This window comes from Gopherus flavomarginatus, chromosome 3 (assembly GCF_025201925.1).
Source record: "Gopherus flavomarginatus isolate rGopFla2 chromosome 3, rGopFla2.mat.asm, whole genome shotgun sequence".
Classification (NCBI taxonomy): Eukaryota; Metazoa; Chordata; order Testudines; family Testudinidae; genus Gopherus; species Gopherus flavomarginatus.
In genome coordinates, this window is record NC_066619.1 from 209,384,415 (window position 1) to 209,405,113 (window position 20,699).

A 20,699-nucleotide genomic window follows, 5' to 3' on the forward strand; every position below is an offset into this window, starting at 1 on the left:
CTGCTTTAGATATACTGTATCAGAATGACTATTTACACACACAACAGTCCACATTCTGTCCTTGACATGAAGCTTTCAACTCAGCTTTATCAAAAGAAGGATAAAATATGACTTTTCTTTTCCATCCAGTCATTTAGACTGTATGTATTACTATAGTATCTGGGCTAACCAGCTAGTAACTAGTAACTGGACAATGTTAATGCTTTTTGTACCTTCACCCACCAATAAGAGCATTTTTGTTTGTTTGCAGAGGAAGACTGATTTTACATTCTGAGCAAAAGGCATTGAGATTGTAGTTTTAACGTCTTCCTTTGTCCACATGAGCTATGCCAAAATAATTCCTCTCTTGGGAAGTTAGAAAGTGAGAGTCCTTTCTCAGATTCCAAGTAATTATAATCTATTTAGTTCTCAGTTATTTTTAAAAAGTTACAACTAAAGAAAAAAATGTCATTTCAAAATCATGTCACCGTAGCATAAAGATAGTGAGTTTCCTTCATTCAGGGCTAAAAATGTGCCTCGGTTTTTTACAAGCTACATGGTTAATGTGGGTCAAGTGAAAACTGCAATTTGTGTATGCAATTACCTAATTTGGACATGCAACTAGCTAGACACTTCAGGACCATATCCTGCCTTCAATTTACAGAGAATTCCTATTAACAGTAATAAATGTTGCATCCAGGGGCCCTTAGTGATCACCAAGATGTACAGCATGAAACATAATACCAGTGACATTTACCTTAAATAGATCGGCTAAAGGACCAAATTTCAAGAACTCTGTACTGACAGAGCTCATCCGTTGAAGAGGAGGATTGTTTATATTTTTCTCAACATACTTAAGCAATTAGACATGTACACAGGTGCTGCTTTAAGGCCATCAAATATACCAACTGAAAATCATTTCAAACTGCCTGGAGAAACTAGCAGGCACTTTGATGTGCAGACTTCTAAAAACCTATCTAGGGCATAATCTGCTTTAAAATAAAAGGGCAAACCAACTTACTACACAAAATGACAGTTATTTTTCCAGGCAAGGAAATCACAAGACAATTGAACACCAACTGAAATGAAAATGGTTCAAAGGAAAAATAATGCTTTAGGACACCACCACCAACGCTAACATATTATGTAAAAGCGGGAAAAATAAGTTTAGTAACTAAACAGAAACTGCCAAATAAGGAGCACATTGCAATATCAAAAAATGTCCATGTGGGTCTAACTTATCAATCCCTGATTCTGTAGCCCTTATTCATGTGAGTAGTCCCTTTCAATTCAGTAGCTGGGGTTGCTGAATATCTCTGAAAATCAGGTCACTTATTAAGTGCCTGAGTCTGGAATTAGATATTGGATTTTCAAATGGAACTAAGGGAGCTGGATGCCCATGTCTCACTAAATAGTAGTGGGAATTGGGTACTGTGACTCTCGGAACCCCTTAAAACTAATTGGTAAAGATTTCACTGTTCCATAGCAGTAACTCTTGACAGGCCTGACAAACTCACTGCACCAAACACATCGTTTTCACAGTAATTATCCAGAAAGGGTCAAATGAGGTATCTAATAAAAGCATATGTCATACTGATTCCCCTAACTGTTCAGGGAGACATGCATGGATGACATTTAAGTTGTGCGTAAAACATTTTCAGTACATATAAAATTTGTACCCAAGGCAGAGCTGACAAACCATTTTGGGTCAGACAAAGGCTGTTGATTCACCTGTCTCTTTGTTGGCCATATAAATTAAACATTGTAGGCCAACACAATAGAAGCCCAATTTACATGCGAGTCAACAGGGGGATGGGAAGTCAAAAGTAGATAACATACTGGGGAATAAACCTGAGGTGGGGTATCATCTGGGGCAAATCAATGAATTTTGGCGGTATAAGAGGCTGGCAAAAAAATCACACAATTTTATGCTTCACCGAGAAAGCAAAATTAGTGCTTTTTGCATTTAAGTGAGATAAGCTCCATTAGACAAAGGTTTTTAGCCTGTTTAAGTTGCGTTTAGATTCCAAGTGTGTTATACTTTTTATTTTATATGTAACCATGTCTGTTGTTATCCTTATTCATACAATCAAAGGCTCAGATTTAAGAGATAGTGAATGTCTGCACTATAAATATACATCAGAGCTCGCCCCCGAACCCCTCCTGCACCCCAACCCACTGCCCTGAGCCTCCTGCCACACCCCAACCCCCTGCCGCACCCCGCGTCCCTCCTGAACCCCACTCCCTTCCCTGCTGCACCCTGAACCCCTGCTGCACCCTGCACCCCTCCTGCATCCTGATCCCCTACTGTACCCCGCACCCCTCCTGCACCCTGACCCCCTTCCCCTTACACCCCCTCTTGCACCCCCCCTGCCTTGAACCCCCTGCTGCACCCTACACATCGACCCCCTATCCTGAACCCCCTGCCTTACCCTGCACTCCTCCTGCACCCCAACCCACTGCCCTGCTGCACCCTGAACCCTGACCCCCTGCCACATCCCAAACCCCTCCTGCACCCCCTGGGGGCAGGGAGGGCGGAGTTTGGGTGGAGATTTCCGGGAAGGGGTTGGAATGGTGACAGGGAAGGGGTGGGAAGAGGCAGGGCAGGGGCGGGGCCTCATGGAAGGGGTGGAGTGGGGGCAGGGCCGAGGGCGGCAGGGGGAGGTGTCAGCAATGCGGCTCTCGGGCCAACGTACTAGTCCTCATGTGGCCCTCATGGTCATTTGAGTTTGAGACCCCTGGACTAGATGCAGCTTACTTGGTTTGAAAAATTCTTTCATGTTAGTGATGGAAAGAACCAGTTCAAATAAAATAAGTGACCAAAATCTTTTTCAAAACTCAAATCGAATCTTTTCTGAGATTTGCAATAGCTTAGTTAGCTCATCCCCTCACCCCCACTCACTTTCATATTCATGCATAGCTCTTCACTTTCTGGTTCTTGAAAAACTGAAAGTGGAAATGCAGAGAAAGGATAGATACATTTCCATCCTGATCAGACGCAGGAAATACCAAAAAATCACAAACAAAAAGCCTATTCCCATGACATTTCAAGTCCACTTTTTTGGCCTTTGAAGTCTGGATAACTCCTGGATGCTTACATGAACTAAACTCCTGAACTTCCCGAGTCTGGCTCAACACTACATGTCTTTTGAGAAAGCTTTTAAAAAAACTGATGAAATACATAACACTAATGAAAAAAGCATACCCTTTCCCCTCTGCAGCTAGTTTTCAATTGACATTCTCCCTGAAGTTCTGTATGATAGGAGTTTACAGGACTGGATGTGAACATTGGTCTTTGCTTTCCTATCACACGTATTTGGCAAACATATTTAGTTACTGAAATATAAATGGAAAGAAATATCTGATTACTATTAACTATACTCTCCAATATCCCCAGACTAGCCATGTCATAAATGGTTTTCAGGAGGGGACTGAAATTAAAATAGTAAATATTTAATGAAGGATTAAAACACAAGCTGTAGTTTCATTTAATTTTCATTATCACATTTTGCAATAATAATATTCTTAAATATTTTGGTAAGCTATAATTCTTAAAGATGATTTTGCCTAAAATATATTTCCCTCACCACTCAACAATAGTTTTTCCTTCTTTTATATCTTTTTTTCTAGTTGTCTTTATTGCCTCTTTGATAGGCCTAATGGTACACTCTGCTTTTTAAATGTCTTATCCTGCTGGCTTTTTCTAGCCTGCTGTATGAACATACTGCAATAGCCAGGAAAATTCACACCTTTTCTGTCCAACTGCAACTCTCTGATCTAAAACAGAAAATCTCCCAGCTAAAAAATAATTCCTAGTAACATTTTTTATCAGTGTCAAAAAGAACTGAAGTGATACATACACCTGAGACTAAGACCAATGATGCTAACACACTGACATGTTTATGAGAAAGATTAGAAATCTCATATCTACAAGACCCAAAGAAAGGAATGAAGGAGGTTTGCTTCGTGCTATATCTCATCTAAGGCTGAAATAAAGCAGTTACTTTCTAAATCCATAAGACAATCACTGGCTTACTAGCTTAGAAATCAATGCCAAAAGGTCACAGCAGCCAAGCACAGCTATTATTGACTTCTGGTCAGAAAGATTCATTATATTCATGGATTACAGAGTAAGATTTTTCCCTCTGAGCTCTTCAATGTGGAGATCATATTTGGGTCTGTCATAAACAGATAGCTAAAGGTTAATGTCTCTTTCACCTGTAAAGGGTTACAAGCAGGAAACTGGACACCTGACCAGAAGACCAATCAGAAGACAAGATACTTTAAATTTGGGTGGAGGGAAGTTTTTGTGTGAGTTCTTTGTTCTTGTCTTCTTCTCTTGGAAGGTCTGAGAAAGACCAGACATTACTACAGGCTCTCTAAGTTTCTTTTTATATAGTAAGTAAAACAGGCGGTTTAGGCTTTTTAATTATTTTACTCTATTTGCAATTGTGGATCTGGCTGGTTAACTTTTATACGTGTAGTTGCTGGGAATATTTTGATTTGTATTGGTACTGGGGGGAAAGTCTCTTTCTGGTGTCTGTAAGCTATAGGACCCTGTAATATTTACATCTTGAAGTTACAGAGATAATTCTTTACTTTTTCCTTTCTTTTATTAAAAGATTTCTTTTTAGAGAACCTAATTGATTGTTTTTTTCTCTATTTCCCTTGTTTTATCCCAGGGGATTGGGATAACTCACCAGGACAGGTGGGGGAGACGGGAATGGGAGAGAGAAAATCTCTCTCTGTTTTCCTTGAATCTGTTTGCCTCTTTGTAGAAGGGAAGAGAGATGCTTCTCTGTATGGTGATTTAAGAGGTTAGATCAGTATCTCAGGATAGCCCAGGGAGGGAAGTTCTGAGAGGGGGAATGTGGGGGAATGGTTTATTTCTCCTTGTTTTAAGAACCCAAGGGATCTGGGTTCTTGGGGTCCCCAGGGAAGGTTGGGGAGGTCAGAGTGCCCCAAAACACTATATTTTTGGGTGGTGGCAGCCTATCAGATCTAAGCTGGTAATTAAGCTTAGGGAAATTCATGCTAGTATCTCATTTTCTGGACTCTAAGGTTCAGATTTGAGAAGGAATGCTGGGACAGGGTCCCATTAAAAGTTGGGTTTGAGTCCATGTCCCAACTGTAGAACTTGCAGCTACTACATGAGTGCCCCCCAGTTCCAATGATGCACAGCTGGAGCCCTTTGCTTTAGGAGAGAATGTTAAGTTTCCTCAATTTCCATTGCCGGCACTACAGATGCTAAATCAGTACTGAAGTGATGAAAAATGGTGTCCTACAGATTAAATAACCAAGTTTGTTTATTAGGTTATACATAATGCACATTCATGACCGAATGTTTTGGGTGTTGGCTGTCCAGTTAAAAAACTTGTGCTTGTCCTGACCCATTATCTGACCGTCCTAGCATTGAGAGCAATCTGGAGGACACTAACCATATCTAGTATCTTGTAAGGCACTGTATTTATGTACAAATCAAACCTAAAAATGAAGGTTTGTCCAAACTCTAATCATCGTCAAGATGTATATGGGCAACTTCTGTGTATTTGGGTATTTAATGGAAGGCAATTTATAGCTATTTAAGCAGATGAGAGCCTACCCAAAGGTCCATAGGAGGCAAGGAACAAATTATCAAAGGCCAAATAGGTAGGTTACCGTGGTGATGAGGCACAAGGGGCAAGTTATCTAGATGCATGTAGCACAAACTGTTGGCACCATCTGTTATCCTGGTCTCCTGTTTCCCGGCTGCTTCCTTTCTCTTGTATCAAGTGGCCAGACTCATCATGCTTTTGCAAAATGAGCTGTACTTACTATTGTATTAGGTTACTTATTTTGCTGTAATAGGTGCCTGCAGGAAAAGACATCAAGATACAACATAGCTGCTTTCCCAAAACAAGCTGGAGTCTGCAGATATTATAAAGATTATACCAGATCCTGACTCTTACGTACACCAATTTAACCTGACCTGAGCACAAAAGAGAAAAGAAATCAGTTTGAAAGTGACCTATTCAAACAGAACGTAGAGTTTTACATGCATGACATTCTGTTTGTTCCCACCCTGTGTATGTCTTGTAGACTATATGCACTTCTAGGCAGGGACTGGCTCTTTTGAGGCATACGTGCTACAACTAGCACAAAGGGATCCCATTCTCGACTGGAACCGTTAGGTAGTACCATAATACAAATAAAACCATACTAAGTATTACAAAGTAGGAAAGTGAATACATGGATTTCAAAAGGATATAACTAGAAAATCAATGCCTCACGCCATTCCTACTTCGCACCTTCTGCATAAGAATAATATTGAAAACATGATCTGAAAGGATAGTAATGTTCTTTTTTCCAATGAGAACACACCTAAGTATGAAACTACATTGAACAGGCAAGTCTTAGGATTGTTATAATAAATATACTCTATCAGACTATTCCCATAAATCTAATAGGCTAAATCTGATAAGCTCATTAGAAAATCCCAGAAAGCCCAAAATTTTGATTACAAAAATTAAACAATTTTTTGGGGAAAAGTCATAATTTCTCTTTCTTTTTTTCATCTTGCACAATGAATTATAGTACAAATGGTTGACATGGGATTGCAAGTCTCATGGTGAACACTCCAACCCTTTTGTCTCATTGACTAGTTTGAAATCTTTAGCTATACCTTAAAGAGGAGATTAATAAGAATAAAAGGATATATAATAATTGATGGTATACAGAAGGTAAACGGGACTTACATTGAGGGAGAATAGAAGAACAAGAGGATGTCCTGTATAACTCAAAGGTGACAAATTCAAAATCGATAAAAGGAAATCCTTACCCCCAGTAATATACAAGTAGATTGTGTGACCCATTGCCACAGGATGTCCCTGAGACCAAGAATTTAGCAAGATTCAGAGAGGAATTGGACTTTTATATTGATAACAAGCATATCTGTGTTATAGATGCAAAGTCTTAAACTAGAGTTTTGGGTGCACGTTGGATGGGGTTCTTCAGGGCTTAAATTTAAGTCTACCTATTAGTAGCTAGGAAGGCTATGTCTACAACTTATAGTGTCGTGTAGAGTACAGGCCCTACATGCGTAGCTACATATCACAGTGAAAGGAAGGCTGTATCCATGCTTATCACTGTGGTGCATAGCTACATGCTGCAGTGAAAGGCTCTGGCAACAGTGTGACGGTCCTGGGGTACCCAGGACAGTGTCACCTTATTACCCCCATGCTGGAAGCAGGAGGAGTCTTGCTTATGCCTAAACTGGGCGTCAGCTCCCTGACGCCACCAGCCTATTAGTCACCCAAGCACACTCCTCTGGGCTATGCCAGCTGTTATTTTGCCTTGCAAGTTAACAGTAGGTAAACCCGAGTCCCTTTGAAGCATTCCAGCCTCTTATCCACTGAACTCTCACAGAAATACCAGACAGAGTGTACACGTCAACTTGTATGACTGAACTCAGGATCAGCACCTTGCTTAATGTCCCAGCACTGAGATATAGCAAAGACTCAAGATTCAAATGATAGCACTAGTGTGTAAGATTACTGGAAACAAATGGTTACATATATAAAAAGCATGTTATGATTTTTCTCCAGACCAAATTTAAGTAACTGGTCAATCTCCTGTCTAAAGAAGTTTCTCACCCCCAAAGTTTTATGCAGTGTTTCAGCTAGAGATCCTGTTTTCATGAATGTTCTGTTTACTTGCTTAGTGCAGGATAAGGGGATGTCTTTTTTGCCTTCTACTTTTATTCCCCAAAGTTCATTGTCTGTACTCTCAGACAGTGTAACCACTTGTGGCTTGTTTTCCCTGTGTGCTGCTGCCCTGTTGACTTTACATCTCTTCAATAAACTTCATAGTGGAATGGCTAATCCATTCTGTTAGCTTGCACTGCTTAATTTACATCCAACAGAAGTCTCTTGCGTTACAGCAAACCTGTTTTTTCCACTTCTGCTGATGACTCGTACCTTGATACAGCCTCTAAGAACGTATTTATATATATAGATATAGATATAGATTAGATATAGATATATAAACTCCTTACATAGTATTTGTACATACATTTCACAATTATATTAACGAGCGGTGTGACCCCAACTTTCATTGAAGACCTCACATGTTGTTCTTTGGTGAACCACCATGTACATGCCAGAATCAGGAACTTCCTGTAACACCCTTGCCAGATGGCATAGAAAGGTTCTTGGGTTACAAGCAGCAAGGCAGTGGGGGAAAGACTCTGGTAGTTCCCTACTACTGGAACCTTTCACAGCAGTGAGGAAAGGCTCTGGCAGTGGGAAGGCAGAAGGAAAGGCTCACCTCACTGCTGGAGCTTTGCCCATTGCCTCCTTCTGCCAGAGCCTTTCCTTGCAGCAGGAGGCAGCATGACACTACACTACTAAAAATAGCAGTGCTGTTGTGGGAAGCACTGCTTGGGGATGTACAGAGACATGCAAGGTACATAACCTGGGAATTCAGGCACAGGGCCATCCTTAGAGGGGTGCAGGGCCCAGGACAACTCGCACACCACCCCTTCCCCCAAGCCCCTGCCCTGCCTCTTCCTGCCCCTGCTCTGCCCCCACCCCCTCCTCTGAGCAACACCAGGAGCCGGAGGGGCGCGGCAGAGCAGGCTGGGGCCAGGTCTCTCACTGCTGCTGGCACCAGGCCCTTGCTAGCCCACCAGGCCACCCTGGACCTCGCATCCAAAGCTATGGATGAGATGGCTCTGTTCAGGCATGTCTAGGGTGACCAGATGTCCCGGTTTTATAGGGACAGCCCCGATTTTTGGGTCTTATATATGCTATTAACCCCACCCCCTGTCCTGATTTTTCACACTTGCTGTCTGGTCACCCTAGGCATGTCAGACACTCTACTTGTCTAAGCGAAGTCTCCCCATCTACACTGCTAGTCATACTCATGTAAGCAGACTGTGCAGTGTCTGTAGTGTAGCCACAATCTAAGAGACTTCCTTAGGTTATTCCACATCTTCCAAGGTATTTTCCTCTGAAGCGTCTGGTGCTGGTCACTGTCAGAAAGAGGATACTGGATTAGATGGACCATGGGTCAGATCCAGTATGGCAATTCCTAAATTACTATGGCCTGGTCTATACTGGTGGTGGGGGGGCATGTCGATGTAAGATACGCAACTTCAGCTACTGGAATGCCGTAGCTGAAGTTGACGTATCTTATTTCGACTTACCTCCCATCCTCACGGCACCGGATTGATGGCTGCGGCTCCCCCGTCGACTCCGCTACTGCCGCTTGCTTCAATGGAGTTCCGGAGTCAACGGGGAGCGCATTCAGGGATCAATATATCACAACTCGACGAGACGCAATATATCAATCCCCAATAAATCGATTGCTACCCGCCAATACAGCGGGTAGTCTGGACGAACCCTTAGTTGTTAAAAAATTATAGCTGGTATTAAGATCCATTCTTGTTGAGTAGGTAAATTTCACAGGTAAATCTAAATTGGTGTTAAAAATTTCTTCTTATCTCAGTCTTCTCCATTCATCATGTGCATTTATTAATAGTATTTATTATTTCTATTGTGGTAGCAAATCAGAACCTGTGCCTCGTTGTATGTGACTCTGTAGAGCCACAGTCTTAAAACTCCAACAACTCTCCCTTAGACGATATTAAACTACACCCGCTTGCTAATGTGAAACTACCATCATCCCCCTTAAGAGCAATTCTGTATTTGATTTATTTAGTCTAAGTTAATATAATTTGTATGTAAAGGAGCCAGAAGAGAGATGTCTAGCAAGAAATGCAGCTAATAGTAGAGTGCAAGAATGCATAGGTTAAAGTAGCCCATCAGCTACTTTAAAACAATGTTGCATCTTCTCTCCTCAGCACATAGCGCCCCCTCCTTCCTTCCCCCATACACCTAAACGGGTGATCTAAAGGTTAGACCAAAACATGACTTTCAGACAATCCTAATAATTCATCTCCTGATTGGAGGCTCTTTGTGAATTATTGAGTAAGGCCCTGTCATAACCAGATAGTTAAGGGTTAATGTCTCTTTTACCTGTAAAGGGTTAAGAAGCTCAGTGAACCTGGCTGACACCTGACCAGAGGACCAATTGGGGGACAAGATACTTTCAAATCTTGGTGGAGGGAAGTCTTTGTTTGTGTTGTTCGTTGTTTGCTCTTGGGGCTAAGAGGGACCAGATATGCACCCAGGTTTTCTCCAACCTTTCTAAATCAGTCTCTCATGTTTCAAAATAGTAAGTACTAGCTAGAAAAGGCAGATTAGTCTTATGTTTGTTTTCTTAACTTGTAAATGTGTATTTTGCTGGAAGGATTTTTACCTCTGTTTGCTGTAACTTTGAATCTCAGGCTAGGGGTGGGGGAAAGTCCCTCTAGTCTATATGAATCTGAATACCCTGTAAGCATTTTACACCCTGATTTTACAGAGATACTTTTTACTTTTTGTTTCTTTTATTAAAAGCTCTCTTTTTTAAGAACCTGATTGTTTTTTTTCTCTCCTTGTTTAAGACCCAAGGGGATTGGGTCTGAACTCACCAGGGATTTGGTGGGGGAAAAAAGAGAGGGGGGGAAGGTTAATTCCCCTTTGTTTTAAGATCCAAGGAGTTTGGATCAGTGTAGCCTCTCGGGGTAACCCAGGGAGGGGGAAAGGAGGAATGGTTTATTTCTCCTTGTTTTAAGACCCAAGGGGTTTAGGTCTTGGGTTCCCCAGGGAAGGTTTTGGGGGAACAGAAAGTGTGCCAAACACTATATTTTGGCTGGTGGCAGAGTTATCAGATCTAAGATAGGAATTAAGCTTAGAAGGGTCCATGCAGGTTCCCCACTTTTTGGACGCTAACGTTCAAAGTGGGGGGGAAAAACCTTGACATGGTGGTAGCGGTGGGATTAAAAACCAAAAGCCAGCAGGATTTTTTTTCTCTCCTTTCTAGCTGCTTGGACAGCAGGCTAGAGGGGACTGTTTTTAAGAACCAAAGCCAGTGAGGTTTTTTTCCCTCTCCTTTCTGACTGCTCGGAAGGCAGCCTGAGGGCAGAGGTGTTAAGTTTTGTAACAAGGGTCTTTGTAAAAGGAGGCTCGAGCTGTGAGCCAGCAGACAGCCAGCAAAAGGCATTTGCAAGTGAATTGTTTCTTTCTTTCTAGCTCTCGGGCATAGCTAGTTAGAAAATCTCTGTTAATCAAGCAGTCAGTAAGCTGCAGAGGGGGAAGCCAGCAGAAGAAAGCAGGAACAATGAGTTCCAAGGAAGCCATTAAACAGGAACAGGCAAGGCTAGAAGCCACAGAGAGAGACAACGAACATAAGAGACGGGTGGAACTAATTAATGCAGAAATAGCCAGGGATAAAGTGGCCCACAAAAGAGAAGAACAAGCCAAAAAGGCTGCCCACCGGAGAGAGATAGAAAGGAAACAAAAAGAGCTAGAGATAAAAGAAAGAGAGATGGAAGAGAGGGAAAGCATGAACCGGAATTAGTAAAGGCTAAGCCAGATGTTCCAGCCAACTCTAACAACCCTTCTCCAGGTACTGTTTCCCATCCCAGAAAATTTCCTACCTACAAGGCAGGTGAGGACACTGAGGCCTTCTTAGAAAATTTTGAAAGGACCTGCCATGGGTACAACATCTCTACAGACCAGTACATGACAGAGCTGAGGCCACAGCTTTGTGGACCCTTAGCAGAGGTGGCGGCTGAAATGCCTAAGGAACACATGAACGATTATAAACTTTTTCAAACCAAGGCCAGAATCAGAATGGGGCTAACACCTGAGCATGCCCGTTGGTGGTTTAGAGCCCTAAGGTGGAAACCAGATGCGTCATTTACCCCGACACGCCTACCACATTGGAAAGAATTGGGATGCCTGGATATCAAGAGCAAAATGTTAAATCTCTGGACGAGCTGTCCCTCCTAATCCAAATGGAGCAGTTCTTAGAGGGGGTTCCTGAGGAAATAGAAAGGTACATCCTAGATGGGAAACCCAAAACTGTAACCGAGGCGGGGGAGATTGGAGCCAGATGGGTGGAAGTGGCAGAAAAGAAAAAAACTACTAGCAAGGGGAGCGAATATCACAGGGGGCAAACCAAAAATAAACCCTATCACCAAGGGAACCCAAGACCCCACCTACAATCCAAGGAAAGCCCCAGACTCTCTATTGTCCCACCTCACCAGTCTCCAGCAACCTACCTCGGCCCAGTGACCAGTCAGCGGGGTGCTGCTTTAAATGTAATAAACTGGGACATATAAAGGCCAACTGCCCCAAGAATCCCAACCGAGTGCAGTTCATTACACCACAATCACACCACAGATCCCCAGGCCCAGATGCCTCTCAAATATCCTCAGAGCGAAGGGAAACTTTGAGAGTGAGTGGAAAGAAGGTTATCACATGGAGAGACACGGGGGCACAAGTGTCAGCTACCCACCAATCCTTAGTGGACCCCAAATTCATCAACCCAGAGGCCCAAGTGACAATTTACCCCTTCATGTCAAAATCTGTAGACTTGCCTACAGCTGAACTGCCTGTCCAGTACAAAGGCTGGTGAGGAATGTGGACTTTTGCAGTCTATGACAATTATCCCATCCCCATGCTACTGGCGGAAGACTTGGCCAACCAGGTAAAGCGGGCCAAGAGGGTGGGAATGATTACACGCAGCCAAGCCAGGCAAGCTTCCAGACCCATCCCTGTTCCTGAGCCGTCCAAAAGGTCCCGTCTGTGTTACCAGAGACCCAGACAGAGGTGGTGGACCCCGATCCCCTGCTAATGACTGCAACAGCCACAATACATCCAGTCCCAGAACCGGAACTGGAAAAGCAACCAGCACCGGAACCGTTGCCAGCACTGACGCCAGCGCTTGCAAACCCATCTCCAACCCCAACACCAGAGGGCGCCAGTGGGCCTGAAGTGACAGAAGCAGCAGACAACCCTACCCAAGAGGCTCAGCCAGAGCCTGAAATATCGCATAGTGCACCAGCGGAAAGCGGTGCACCATCAACGAAAACAACCCTATCACCTACATCGCTTCCAGAGGGACCAAGCCCAAGTCCACAGTCTAAGGAGGAACTGGTGTCTCCAGCCTCAAGGGAACAGTTCCAGGCTGAGCAGGAAGCAGATGACAGCCTTCAGAAAGCTTGGGCGGCAGCACGGAGCACCCCACCGCCTCTCAGCTCTTCTAACTGATCCCGGTTTGTTGTAGAACAAGGACTTTTATACGAGGAGACTCTTTCTGGTGGACACCAGGAAGACTGGCATCCACAAAAACAGTTGGTAGTTCCAACTAAGTACCGAGGAAAGCTCTTAAGCTTAGTCCATGATCATCCCAGTGGCCATTCTGGGGTGAACAGAACCAAAGACAGGTTGGGGAAGTCCTTCCACTAGGAGGGAATGGGCAAGGACGTTGCTAATTATGTCCAGTCTTGTGAGGTGTGCCAAAAGTGGAAAAGCCCCAAGACCAGGTCAAAGCCCCTCTCCAGCCACTCCCCATAACGGAGGTCCCATTTCAGCAAATAGCTGTGGATATACTGGGTCCTTTCCCAAAAAAGATACCCAGAGGAAAGCAGTACATACTGACTTTCGTGGACTTTGCTGCCCGATGGCCGGAAGCAGTAGCTCTAAGCAACACCAGGGCTAAAACTGTGTGCCAGGCCCTAACAGACATTCTTGCCAGGGTAGGTTGGCCCTCCGACATCCTTCCAGATTCAGGAACTAATTTCCTGGCAGGGACCATGAAAGATCTGTGGGAAGCTCATGGGGTGAATCACTTGGTAGCCACCCCTTACCACCATCAAACCAATGGCCTGGTGGAGAGGTTTAATGGAACTTTGGGGGCCATGATACATAAATTCATAAATGAACACTCCAATGACTGGGACCTAGTGTTGCAGCAGTTGCTTTTTGCCTACATACGCTAAAGTTCAAATGTGGGGAAAAAACCTTGACAGGCCCACATGTTTCTCATCTGCATAAAAACTCATGCAGAGAAGAATAAATTAGTATTTACTCCCTAAATACTAGGCTACAGTGGAGCTGAGAAATCTGATCATTTTCCCCTCAAACCTGTGGAACCCATAAGTGTACAGATAGGCAGGGATAGCACCAGAAAGGATGGCAGATCTCTGATCCATGTCCAAACCAAACATCCTTCCATGTGGTTTGGTAGAAGTCTCCACTGGTACTCCTATGAATACCCACAATCAGCCAAGGCAACTGTGCATAGCAAGTAGCCAGTTTGTCATTGGCAGCACTCCGAGCCATGCAGAGAAGAACCACAGAACATCAAAGGGAGTTAATGCTGCCCCTCATGCAGAGCCTCTCTTTGCAATTTTTCCTGCAGTTCGTTCTCAGCCTAGCACGGGAGAGCCACACTGCTTAATTCTGCTCCTTCCCACTCCTGCACTTACACATTTGACTGCTGCCACTGCCCACCCTTGCTACGGGGATGATTTGTGGAGGAGAAACACAGAAAGGGAAATATCTCATGTTGCCAATTTGCCCTCCAGGTGGGCCCACTGTGGCTTTTTCTCTGAAAACATGTTTCCCCTCCAGTGGATGGGAGCAGCACATATAGATTTAACTGAACAAATATAAACAAAACAAGGATATCATATCACAAAGTATGCATTGTGAATTTATAACTGTAGTGTACTCTGAGCTTATGATAACAGTTCATAATACAAGGGGGAGGATAACTCAGAGGTTTGATCATTGGCCTGCTAAACCCAGGGTTGTGAGCTCAATCCTTGAGGGGGGCCATGTAGGGATCTGGGGCAAAAATCAGTACTTGGTCCTAATAGTTAAGGCAGGGGGCTGGACTCGATGACCTTTCGGGGTCCCTTCCAGTTCTATGAGATAGGTACATCTCCATATATGATATATTTGGAAAATAAAATGCAAGGTCCTATTAACACAACACCTTACTACAGTACTCAGCTATCAAAAACTTTGGTGAAATGTGGGGAGAGGCTGCTATTTGTTTTATGTGAATTATTAGCAAAAAGTTATAGTTATAGTTATATGTCGGTCTTTTATGCACCTTCCCTCTCTCCTCCCCCTTACCTCATCTTCTACCCCTCAATTGGTACTTCTTTACACATCTTTCCTTTCTCTATTTTAAGAGTTCAGCTATTCTTCAACATGAAAATCCTGCTTAATGAGAGAAGAGTCAACATGAAATGATCTTACATAAAGAAAAAAAAGTCAAAGAGACTGTAATATAACAGGAGAAATAAGCCAAAACTTTTCCAGCAGCAAATGTCAGTTATGTTTGGTTCAAAACATCATTGTTGTTTTTAAAAAAATAGTTTACAGTGTAATGGGCATGTAACACAATATAAGCTATTGTAACTAATTTACTTTTTTTCGTCTAGTAAGCGAGTGTCACATTCTCTGTTGCGTTTTTGACCCGCAGGCAGAAGACAGGATCAGGAAACAAAAATCACAGAACTCCTCCAACATGCACACTAACTACACCTTTTCCAGGGAAACATGAACCATTGGCACAAGGAAGCCAACTTGACCTCAGCAAAGATAAATTTGGGTAAATACTGGGGGTTTTGTTGGGCATTTTTTAAGTCACAAATATTTGTTCACTTAAAAAAATAATCTGTTGCAAATGTATATACTTAGTAATCACTTTGTGTGAATTTTACAACGAGTGACTTTACCAGTGGAGATTTTAATTTGAACAGCAATTTTAAGTGAATATCGTAGAATATTCTAGGAGGAACACATTTCAAATTCATAATTATGAGTTTTTGCATCATATACATGATTTTAGGAGTATGTTCATCGAATCAGGGGTCAAAAACCTGTGTGCCTATCAAAACAGCTCATTTTTTGAATTTTGAATATCAAAAATTGGCAGCAAATTACTAGTGGACAAACTTCAGTCCAAGAATTTATAGCAGAAAACATTTTAGTGAATAATTCTAAATAATAAAAACATTCAAGAAGATTACAGTCTGTTTGTAGACAATTCACATACAGAAAGAGAAACAATGTGTCAGAGAAATTGTTTTGTGTAGGAGTTATATAAAGCCATTTACTCTGATGTTTACTGAAATAAAAAAAAGTTATTTTAGCACATCACACAACATGCCACTAACACTCTAACAACGTTTCTTAATCTATTATATATTTTTACAAAGAAATATCTAGGTAAACAAAACCTGTAATGCAAACAAAAACAGTACATATTTTGTAAGAACAGGTAATAAAGGAGTTGCCGTACTGCAGTCAAATTTTGTCAACCCAACCAAGCACTCCAAAGTTGTTGTTTTTTTTTTTATCTCAAAATGTTTGAAGGAAGGAAAAATTCTCTTTAATCCTTGGGGATTTAAAACTCTGCTTGAGAATCCATTTGCTGGGTACTTGGAGTAAAATTTTCAAAAGTGACTTAAGGCTTGTCTACATTACCTGCTGGATCAATAGGCAGCGATTGATCCAGTGGGGGTCGATCTATCATGTTTAGTCTAGATGCGATAAATTGACCACTGAGCACTCTCCCATCAACTCCGGTACTCCAAGCGAGCAGGAGAGTGTCAGCAGTCGACTCACTGCAGTGAAGACATCGCAATGAATAGATCTAAGTACGTCGACTTCAGCTAGTTGTGTAACTTAGATCGATCCCCCCAAGTGTAGACTAGACCTAAGTGATTTAGGACTGGAGCCAAAGTGCCATTTTCAAAAGAGAGACACATTTAAGAGTTTAAGTCTCACTGAGAGTCAATGGGATTTAGGGTATGTCTACACTTAAAATGCTACAACGGTGCCACTACAGCACTTCAGTGTAGTCACTACTTATGCTGATTAGAGGGGTTCCCCCATCGGTTTAGATAATCCACCTCCTTGAGAGGCAGTAGCTAGGTTGATGGAAAAGCGAGTAAAAAAAAAAAAAAAAAAGGAGGGGTGGAGGGTTTAACAGGCAGCCAGGACTTAACTTTACTATTTTCCAAGTTTTCAGTGGTGTTTCATCAGTTGTTTCCTATCACATCTGCCCACACAGAATAGTACAAGAAATGTCAAAAGTCAAATATATTTTTGTAAAACTATAAAAGATTCATGGAATCTGTGACTCCAATGAGAGTTGAGATATGAGTCTGAACTTGTCTGTAGTAAAGTAATTGAAATATAGTGTAAAATACTCTAGGCTATCTTAAGTTAAAAAGGAGAAGTACTTTACAGAAGTAAACCTAGCAAACTTTTTGATGTAAAATAATAGGGCCACATCCAGAGGTCATTACTGAGGATTCTGTAGGAGTTTTGCTTGACTAAAACTGAGTGAGGACTTCAAAGTTCTCTTACAGATAGACAGTCATTTCATTTCTGGCCCTATCAATAAAAGATAACGATGTTTAGAAACACAAACAAAAGTGGTATAATCAAACTAAGAGCCGAATCCTGAAATAGAAATAGTCCCAAAATAGGTGCATATTAATGTGGCAAAAGTAGCCAGATTTCAACCCCAAAAGGCCAGATTTTCCAGAGTGCCTGAGTTACATTCATTGCACCTGACATAGAAAAGGCCAGCTTTTACCGTTTGACCTCCCTGCTACCATCATTCTGTCCCAACTTCTCCTCTGTAGCAGCTTAAAAGGATATAAAGCATGGGCCAAGACCTAGGCCAAAGTTGCAAGAACTTTCCATTGATGGACTGTATTACATCATCCCATCTAATATTTACCTAATGTACATTAATATCATCTCCATAACAAATTGCATTATTTCATCTCCTAACAACTTTCAGAGTTTTACTCTATACAACTTCTTTTTATGCTGATGCAGGCAGAAGTTGATCCAAAGATGACCTACATTAATCTTTTCAGGGCAGTTCAGGCTTTTCTTTTAGGTAAAACAGAGTGTAACTGACTTCTTAAAAGGAAATCTGTGGAAACATTTTCTCCTTGCTCATCTTAATGAGCCAAGTGTTTTTAATTGATCTCTGCTGCTTCACTTGTCTCTGGGCTCAGCCCATTTATCCCCCTGTCTGGAAGATTTTAGCTGCATTCTAGGCAGAAAAGATAAATCTGGTTTAAAGGAACTTTCCTTCCCTTTCTCCTGTGTGGAATATTTGAGTCCTCTCTCTACAAAAAGATTTAAATGATATTTGTGTGTCGGTTACATTATTATACAGCATCATCCCCATTTCTATGTTCTATCTCTCAAATCTTCAAATGATGCACAGATTTAGAACTAAGTACTGAACAAAAGCATTGCACCTGGAGTTCTTAAAGTTATATGGTCTAGGCTAAATAAACTTCCTCTGCAATATTCTCTAGCTCCATTATGGCTAATGTTGTTAAAGTGTGCCCAGCTCCCAAAGCTTTGCAGGCCAGAGTATAATTAATATCTGCAACATCAGCCAAGCATTTCACTTCCACAAACAGTGAAGCACATCTTGTTGCTGGCTCTTATTTCTAACTGGCCGTCCCTGCCATCCAGATCAACAGCCAAGTGTTACTCAACAAGCACAGCAAGGACATATGCAGAGGAGGCATCCAACAACCTACTACTGACCTTTTAAAAACAAATGATAAAATATTGAAAAGACAAATCAAGAAATCTTCTTCCATTTTACAGAGGCTAAGAAACTATAAAATCTAAAAATTAGGAGTAAACACCATTAATACTCATCACTTATACCGTATCCTTCCTCTCTCCTTAGAGGAGCTCAAAACATTAGTTGATTCATCAAAACAACTGCCCACTCACCACTTGCTATATAGTTCTTTGTAAATATCCTTTCCCACCTACTGCTGCTACCTTTCCACTGGTACCTCTTCACATTTTCTGCAGCTGAACATGTGCACGAGACTGAGGATACCTCACCTCTAATTCCTGGGGCAGTCTCTAAAATTCCCATATGTATAAGGCTAATGGAGACACAGAGGGTGGCCTATCTGTGCACATAAGTTCATTAGCATTGAGTTAACAGCAAACTGTGTCAAGTTATTGACAAGGGAATGCGATGTTAATACTTCCCCCCCCACCCCCATCCAAAAAAATAACTAAACAAATTTTAACATGCAAGAGATATTTGCTCTCCCCCCACTTATGGAGACATTTTGTTATAAATCAAATCCTCTAAACACCACAGAAGTTTATCTTTCTTTAGTGGAGCTTGTCACCTTATTTCACCTTCGGCAACTCATAGTGTTCCCCTCTCATTTTAACAAGGCATGAAATTATGCCTGAGAAGTAAATTATCGTCAGGAACACCAGCGACAGATGTTGCATTTCTTAGTGTCATCAGTTTAGATATATCAATTTATATTCCCCATTATATCCTTTATAAAAAAAACTACATAATAAATAATGAAGCAATAGATGAAAGACCTTTGCAATCATTCTTTTTTTTCCCCCTTGGTCTACAAGACAGTTTTGTACTAGCTTATGATCAGAAAGATGCTTACTATATGCAAAAAAGGGCAAAATTCAAACTAGTCTCTACTTGAATACATTTACAAAATCCAACCTATTGTGTCATCTTAAAGTTTAATTCTATATCTAATTTTAACAAGACATGAAGACATAGAAATTGGATGCAGGATGCCAACCTCATCTCTACTGAACCAACAAAACCTTCCATCTAGAGCTGTGCAAAATATTTGTCATTGTAAACAGAATAAATCTGCTTTTTGATCTGCATAAAATGCAAACACACTCATTTTTCCCCAAGCTCTCAATATCAGTTAAAATTTCAGTTCTGTTTCTTAGAGTACATTTGTGAATTTTTGGCTGGGTTGATTAGTTTTCATCTCATGCTGAGTTCAAATTTTCAGTGAGTGATTTATGACCAACTCTGAATGACAATGAATAATCACTGGCCCAGGGAAAGAGAAAGAATGACTCTATAACCTGGTTGTTTGGGCTTTCACCCAGTAGGTGAGAGACCTAAGCTCAAATCCCTTCTCCAATTACTATTTATTTACTGATTGATTAAAAGTGAAACAGCTTCAGATTAAGCATGAACCTCATCAGATTATCCCATAGCCTAGTGCCTCATTCACTACACACCTTCTAGTTTCTGCAACAAATGAAGCCTCCTTTGTGACACAACCCTGCTCTGCCCCTGGAACAAATCCATTCTTTCCACTGAAAGAAACAGAGCTGACAAAAAAAACACTATGAGCTCATACAAGAGGGAAAGAATGTACAGGGAACCTCAGGTCAGTCATATTTTAAATTTTGAGTGCTTGAAACTGCAACCTTAATAATGTTATTTTAATGTAGTTTTGTGTCTCCTTAATTTCCTAATTTTTTTAAAAAAGCAAAAAAAAAAAATTCATCATCTTTACATCATATTGACACAGACACAAACTAGTCTCTGCTTGAATACATTTACAAAATCCAACCTATTGTGTCATCTTAAAGTTTAATTCTATATCTAATTTTAACATCAGCAGGATTGGATCCAATGCACAGATCTCTCTCTTATGAGATAATGGAGTAACTGAGAGCAATAGTACACCTCTACCCCGATATAACGCTGTCCTCAGGAGCCAAAAAATCTTACCATGTTATAGGTGAAACTGCATTATATCAAACTTGCTTTGATCTGCCGGAGAATGCAGCCCCCACCCCCGAGCACTGCTTTACTGCATTATATCCAAATTTGTGTTATATCGGGTCACATTATATCGGGGTAGAAGTGTATGTTCTCATTCTTATATTTCTTTCATTGGACCAGAAGTATGAAACATGCTTCCTCAGTGGGTTTTACAGATATTTACTGACAGAAGAGGAAGAGTGAGGCTCAGGAAA